At 31.7% G+C, this 8,411-nt stretch overlaps 1 long non-coding RNA gene across 1 annotated transcript; it reads right to left on the reverse strand.

The window, feature by feature from the left end:
* LOC121238411 lies at positions 1-1,088 on the reverse strand. The gene is made up of 2 exons (XR_005935120.1): positions 814-1,088; positions 1-695 (listed from the first exon to the last, which is right to left on the reverse strand). It is a non-coding gene; the product is annotated as an uncharacterized LOC121238411 (long non-coding RNA).
* Between the last annotated feature and the right edge of the window lie 7,323 nt (positions 1,089-8,411).

Below are 8,411 nucleotides of genomic sequence, written 5' to 3' on the forward strand. Positions count from 1 at the left end.
GAACCAAAAAGGAATAATAATTAATAGTAGACAAGAGAAACAGTACCTTAAAATAATTAAAGCCGATCGACGAAAGAAGATAAAAGCTGCATTAGAAAATAAATAAGGTCAAGCCAAATTAAGCTAGCATCGAGATCAAAGAAAAGAAAGAAAGAAAGAAAAGAGAAAGCGTGCAGTTGGAATTGATGCTGATGAGGAACAGGAAAACGAAGCGATGCAAATGCATGCTCCAGCTAGCTAGCTCAGTTTCTTGTATTCCTGGCATTTTCTTCCTTGAGGACATCGAGCAGGACAGTACTCTTGCATTTGGGGCATTTTGGATCAGCCAGCTCGGATAACATGACGTACATGAGGCATCTGGGACATCCTACGAGCATCATCGATCTGGGTTCCGTGCTGCTTGGGGAGTACTGCAACGTCATAGGCTGATCTTCAGGCTCGGATGAAACGCATGAGCCTTCAACTGACATTTCCGACGAAGAAGGGGTCAAAAAATTTAGAGACTCAACAGGCGAGTGATCCCGCCTTGGCGGCGACAAGTTCAGCTTCAATTCCAGCTTTGGACCGTTGGCACTTTTGCTCATGTTGTCCTACTATATATATATATATCTGTCCGGATTGAGCAACCTTTTAATTTGTGGGTTTTGATCGTTTGTAAAATATCGACTTTTCCTGCATGCAGTAGTACTACTGATCTACAGCCATGAAACAATTAGTTAGAGATCAGTACGAGTAATTTATAATATATGATTGATTCTGCGGAAAGAACGATCAGTCCCTGAGAAAATCAATGAAAGTACTGCAAGCCGTAACCTGCGAAATGAATGAAACAAAAAAATAAAATGAAAGACTAATGCCTTGTAAATGTATGGTCGCTTGCAAATTACTGTAGGATGATGAAATATCAGCAGAGCTGAAGCGATTGGAAACTAGTGGGACAATTGCAAGAAGATCTGCGGCTATATTGGATGGCCTAATCAACGAAGGTTTGGCGTTGTACGCGTTGTTGACATTGGACCTGTGAATTAAGATGACTTATTATATAGTACATTTGAGAGACAGAGAGAGAGAGAGAGAGAGAGAGAGAGAGAGAGAGAGAGTGAGAGTGAGTGAGATGAGTCAAGGGGTTGGATTGATGAGTTGTAGAGAAGAAATATTTAAGAACCAGCAGGAAGTCTAAAATGTCATAATGTTAATTTATTGGTAGGAGGATAAGCATGACATAAGAACTTCGTATATGCATGTTCGGAAGAATTTGTATATGAGCAGTGCTACATATACTTATACTTTTGCTTATAATTTTATTTACAAAACTCATTTTGTTAGTTTTCTTTTAAAATTTAAAATTTCATAATTTTTAGCATATCAATAATTAACATTTGGAGAAGTAGGTTTTTTATAAGTTTTTCTTAAGTACATTTAGCATTTTTCTTTCTATATATGTCTAGGTCTAATTCAAATAATGCAGGTGGAGAGTTGAGCCTTATCTATGAAACTCACATTGCGTTAATACAAAGAAGAAGAATCCAAAGAAGGTATCAGAGTTCAGGCCTATTTCTCTTTGCAATGTGATTTACAAGGTAATCTCTAGGGTTTTGACAAATCAACTAATGAAGATACTGCCTAAGATCATCACTCCAACTCAGAGAGCCTTTATTCCAGAAAGGTTGATTCTTGACAATGTAATAGTGGCTTATGAAGCTATGCATTCAATGAACTCGAGGATGAAGGGCAAATCCGGTTTCATAGACTTGAAGTTAGACATGAGTAAGGCCTATGATAGAATGGAGTGAGACTTCCTTAAAGCAACTATGTCCAAGCTAGGTTTCAATCAGAGATGGATTGATTTGACTATGAGGTGTATCAATTCTATTTCATATTCCATCCTATTCAATGGTTCCCCTCAAGCACAATTCAAAACATCAAGAAGGTTAAGACAAGGTGACCCACTGTCATCCTACATTTTTATCTTATGTTCAGAGGCTTGCCATTCTTAATCATGCTGAGGCCACTAATTTTATAATAGGTATTCCCATGGCTTGAGGAAAAATATGTATTAGTCACTTATTTTTTACTGATAATAGCTTGTTATTTTGTAAAGCATATCCAGTAGAGTGGAGTAGAATGGATGGCCTTCTTGACTCCTATGAACAAGACTCAGGCCAAAGGCTTAATAGAGATCAGACTTCTATTCATTTTAGCAAAAACACTTGTAGGGAAGTCAGGAGCCATATACTGAGTATTGCTGGGGTTAGATCTTCAACCTCATATGAAAAGTATCTTGGATTACTTGCACTCATTAGTAGGTCTCGATACCAGGCTTTCAATAGCATACTAGATAGAGTAAGAAGCAATGTGAGCAACTGGAAAACTAAGATCTTATCATAGGCTAGGAAGGAGATCCTTTTGAAGGCAATGATCCAAGCTTTACCAACTTACTGCATGGGGGTTTTTAAGCTACATAGATCTCTACTGAAAAAGATCAACCAAGTCATGAGGAGCTTTTGGTAAAGTCAACAACATCATGAAAGAAAGATTCACTGGGAACTTGGCAAGGTTGGTATTGTGATTATAATTAAAGATCGTGAAAGGCAAGTAATAGCAACCAAAAGAATGCAAAGAGATTTTTATTAAGACCCCCTACTGGTTGAATCATACGGAGCCTTCCAAGCTGTTAGTTTTGCCCTGGAGATTGGTATAAGAAAGATTATCATTGAAGGTGATGCATTGCAGATTGTTAGAAGCATTTTACAGCAAGAAGCTTCCTATCATAGCTCGAGAGTTTTTATTTGGGACACTAAATATGTTTTATCATAGTATGAATTCTAGAAAGCTAATCATATTAGAAGAGGACCTAATGTAGCATTTGACGCCCTAACTAAAAATGACCTAGGAATTGATGACGATATAATTGATTTGGAAAGTTGTCCCACTTGTATTCGTTCCGTCATATGAGGAGTGATATCAATAAAGAGCCATTGTTCATTAAAAAAAAGCTAAAATCGTTTATTTATTTATTCTGTCTATTGCTATTTATTATTATATTGTTATATATACATAATTGTTGAGTTTATGGAGCTTAGTTTTATTAGTGTGTCGAGTCGATTTGATGACCTCATCCTACAAGGATGCGTGAAAGTTTTTTGGCAGATTTTCAATGAGGCATGGGTGATGCGTGAAAGTTTTTTGGCAGATTTTCAATGAGGCATGGGTCATGTTTGCTTCGGCTTGGGCAGAATATTTGGCACTATTTGCGGTCAGAAAAAGCATCGGGCAAAAAGTTCACTCGACGTTCACGTGACGGGTAGATCGAGTGAAGCTCAGGTATATTATTCACTCAATAGGTCGCTCGAGCGAGAATGGGACAGAGATCTTGCTCAAGACGTGCTCGACACTCTGCTCGAAAGAATAATGCAAAAAAGTAAAAGTTAAGATTTCCATTGTGTTACATTATAAATATGTACTTAATGAATAGTTTAGTATGTCCTGAGTGTTTTGAACAGTGAGATTTGATGTCAAAGTATATTTTGTGATTCCTCAATATAATAAAGCACCTGCAGCTTTGTGGGTGTAGGCACATTGCCCTAGAGTCAATACTTATAACTGAGGGGCTAGCTACTTAATTGATTTGAATATTTAAGTTGATAATATATATCCGATTATTTTTTACTCTCCTGATGTGTCTTCTGAATCAAATTTGCTATATCTACTCTATTATAATAAGTGGCTATCTAACTGTAAATAATAACTTTTATTATTTTTTCGTTAACTTTTGTTATTTTTCCGTTAAGTTCGTTAAATTCTGTTTTACCAGAAGGCTCTTAAAACCCTTAACCATTTGACGTGTGACTCCCTTGTAGAATTTAATGAAGGATCCTGTTTTACCAAAAAGTCCTTAAGACCCTTGATCATTTGACATGTAACTCCCTTATAGAATTTACTAAAAAATCATGTTTTACCAAAAGGTTCTTAATAGCCCCGCGGCGCGCACATGAATTGAAGTCTATTTTTCATGTGATTTTTGTTCTGACAGTATACTCATTTTCTTTTCTTTTTGTTCCTATTTTTTTAAATAAAAAATTAATAATATTTTATTATTATTTAGAGAGTAAATAGATAATCCAATATGGATGTAGACCACTGCTCATACTTTGCTAAAGTTTAATTTTTTTTAATCTTATTTTTTGTAGTTCTTTAACCTTTTATTTTTTTTCTCAAACAAAAAAGCTACTGATTTTTTCACTTTCTTTTATTTAAATCATTATGTCGAGGGCACCCCGAGACTAACGCATTCGGGATAGTTCCCTAGTGTGTGTATATATATTTATGTGGCATATCGTTTTTTGTTGAACAGTATTTCTAGTCATGTTATATCATCTCCAATGATTTTCAGCCACCTTATTAACGCGCCATATACATACATAAATACATACATACATACATACATATATATATATGCAAAAAGGGTCTTGAGATACAGGCCGAAATATAGGCCGGTATTTGGGCCGGTACGAAAAATATCGGCCGTACCAACCGGTACGGTACGAAATCCAAAACACTGCTTTATCTTCCAGACCGGAAAACTCTTTCTTTTCCTTTCATTTGTTTTGTTTTTTATTTTTTTAATATATTTATTGACGTGGCAAGTGCGATTCCCCTACGGTTGCAACTGCCAGTGTCTATAGAAGAACTCAAAGAAAATATATTTGCAATCGTGAATTGTGTAACCGTCACGTAATCGTTTTGAAAAAAGAAAATAAAACATAGCTCCACATGAAAAAATTAATTAATTTTTTAATAGTAATCCTCAATCTTTTTAAAAGTAATTACGCACCGTTTATGCACCGTTTACGCACTTCATGGTTGTATGCAAAAAATAATAATAAATAAGAGGAGTACTGCTACATCCATAAAATAATTACGCAAATTAATTTTACAAATTGACATGACTTCATATGATCTGTTAGATCTACTTTATAATAAAAGTAACTTTACAATTAGACGAACTACATCAAGCCACATTAATTTGTATGATTTTTTTATGTAATTCCTTTTGTGACTAAAGTATTTCTCAAATAGAGAATAGGTAAAAGTGGGCATATATGCATGTATGCATGCATGCAGCCAGATGTATATTTTTTTTAAAAGAAAGTTTTGATACATATAATTATTTTTGCATTTTTTTTCATATACTAATGATGTGATTAAATAAAATAATTATTTTTTTATTAAAAATAATGCAGGTAATCCCAATAATAGAGTATAGAATGGGTGCATATATAAGTTTTGATAAATGTGTGTGTTTTGGTTGGGGGTTGTTTCCGTCTTTTGCTAAACAGTACTACTAGTCATGTTGTATTGATGGGATATTATGACCTCTGCAGGTTTTAAGCTCATTGATTTTCAGCCACTTATTTATAAGCCACGTATCGTCTTTTGTTGAATAGTACCTCTACTCATGTTATATTAATGAGATATTATATATGACGTAGGTTTTGAGGACGTCATGATTGTTTTAACGGTTTTTATTATTTGTCGGTTAACTAAGTTAATGTGGTTCGTCCAAAATTGACATTATTCCCAATTTATCATAACTAAGTCTCATTAATTGCTGACCAATGGTTGTTCTCCCGTGAAATGACGTAGGCAGGGTTTTTAATTGACATTTTGCCATATGCAGTTCAACCAATTAAGTGCAATTCTTGCCTCAATGTTAATATAATTAGTCAAACTGATAAAATAATAGTTTCAAATTGTACCGATGCAGAATATAGCTCTCCAAAACTTAATATCAATGAAGTTTAATCGACAAAAGAGCCGAAGAATAAAAGTTCAAGTTTACTTACTTTTTAAATATTCTTTCGCTTTATATATATTTATTCTATTATAATAAGTAACTACTTAACTATAAATAATAATTTCTTTCTCCCGTTAACTTTTTTTATTTTTTCATTAAGTTCGTTAAGTTCTGTTTTAGCAAAAAGTTCTTAAAATCTTTGATTATTTTACGTGTAACTCCCTTATAGAATTTAATGAAGGATCTTATTTTATCAAAAGGTTATTTTGACTCTTGATTATTTGACGTGTACCTCCCTTGTAGAATTTAATATATGATCATGTTTTATCAAAAAGTCCTTAATAGCCCTGCAGCGCACATGAATTAACTTCTTTTTTTGTTCTGACAGTGTGGTGATACAATATGGATGCAGACTAATACTCATACTTTGCTGAAATTCAGATTTTTTTTAATCTTAATTTTTTATCTTTATTTAACCTTGTATTTTCTTTTTCTAGACAAATAAGTTACTGATTTTTTCACTTTTTTTTTATTTAAATTATTATGTTAGTATACTTTGAGGTTAATGCATCTGAGAGCCGTTCCTTAATATGTGTATATATATATATATGTGTGTGTCTTTTGTTAAACAGTACTATTTGTCATGTTATATTAATGAGATATTATGACCTCTGCAGGCTTTAAGGTCATTGATTTTCAGCCAACTTATTAATGCATATACATACATATATATGCAAAAAGGGTCATGAGATTTAAGATGACCAATATATTGTTGGCATGTGACATACAATGGAGTAATATTGAAAGTGGATATTATATAGTTCTATTAATATTTAAGTTGTTTGAAAACTAAGATAATAGCTCCGAGATTTTATTCGTTGAAAGAAGGTCAAGTTCAATTAGCAAATCCATAAGACAATTTAGATAAATAAATATTACCTTTTTTTTTTCAGCTTTTTTGTTATAATTTCATGAATTTGAATTTGAAACCCATTTTTTTGTCATTCATTGGTATGAAACAGTATTACTTGCTACTGCACGGTAATGCATGAAAATTTAAAGTTGCTGTAATTATTTGGAGGGCCCTTCCATTCAATGCGCTGCTAATGGTCAGAGAACACCTTCATGAACCTCTGAAGATCAGCATGAGGTTGTTGAGAAATAAGCGACTTTTCTCAACATTTTATCATTATTTTATTATTATTTATTATTTACTTTTTATTGTTTTTTATTATTATTTAATATTTTTTTATTACTATTTATAAAATATTCACTATTTAAACACAACTTCAAAGATGGTTCTGATGCAATTTCTTTTCTACTTATTAATTAAAAAATTATTTTTTAAATGATGTTCTTAAAAATTTAAGCATATGAAAAAAATGAATAAAAAAAAAAAAAAAAAAATTATAACTAGTCGTAGCCATCCTTTTTTAAGCATGAAATAATATTTAGCTAAATAAATATTGCCATTTTTTTCACCTTTTTTGTGCTTTAAAATATTACCATGTTTTAGGTTTGGGCTTGTAATAATTTCATCAGTTTGAATTTGAAACCCATTTTTTTGGTAAAGTACTTGTTTTTTTTTTAAATAACCTCAGTATTTATTCATTGATCTGAAATGATACTGCATGAAAATTTAAAGTTTGTGTAATTATTTGGAAGGCCCTCCCATTCAATGCGCTGCTAATGGTCAGAGAACACGTCCCTGAACCTCTGACTAGAGATCAGCATGGGGGTGTTGAGAAATAGGCACTTTTCTCAACGTTTTATTATTATTTTATTATTATTATTATTTATTATTTTATTATTTACTTTTTATTAATTTTTAATATTATTTAATATTTTATTATTACTTTTTTTCCTACTATTTATAAAATATCGAAAATCACTTCACTATCTAAATACAACTTCAAAAATAGTTATGATGTATTTTTTTTAACTTGTTAATTAAAAAATTATTTTTTAAATGATGTTCTTAAAAAATTGAAGGATATGAAAATATAAATAAAAATAAATAAAAAAATTATAACTAGTCGTAGTCTTCCTTATGATGGGTGTAGCACAACTATTTTGAAAAATATCTCAATATTCAAAGTACATATCTTGTTTATTGAGATCAGAATTATAAACATATATTAAGCAGTATTTTTAAAATTTTATTTCTACATATATGTAGTAAATTACCAATAATTAATTTTATATATGAATTATATTTTTATAACTTTTCATGAAATTAAGATTATGATAAGCTTCTTTTTATTTTATATAAACATATCATTTGATAGAAGAGCTTGCTGCCCCTTAAAAAAATTGCTAGTTCCGCTATTGATTTCAAATTTTGCCGAACAACGACATGCACGAAGAACAAAAAGAAGAAGAAATCATTGGATTGAATAGGATTTTCTTTTCTCTTAAGAATTTTAATAAAACAAAATCGCACATTCACTTTTAATTAACATTCCAGACCTATTTTTCCAATATCGAGCCAAATTCGAAAAGCGATCACTTTATTTTGGAGTTCAAAACTATAGCCGTGCGTAAAAAGGGGTCAGATTAAATACTAAAAAATTAAATAAATATTGATGGACTGCTGTCTTTTTCATATATTTTC

This window comes from Juglans microcarpa x Juglans regia, chromosome 7D, assembly GCF_004785595.1.
Source record: "Juglans microcarpa x Juglans regia isolate MS1-56 chromosome 7D, Jm3101_v1.0, whole genome shotgun sequence".
NCBI classification, from domain to species: Eukaryota; Viridiplantae; Streptophyta; class Magnoliopsida; order Fagales; family Juglandaceae; genus Juglans; species Juglans microcarpa x Juglans regia.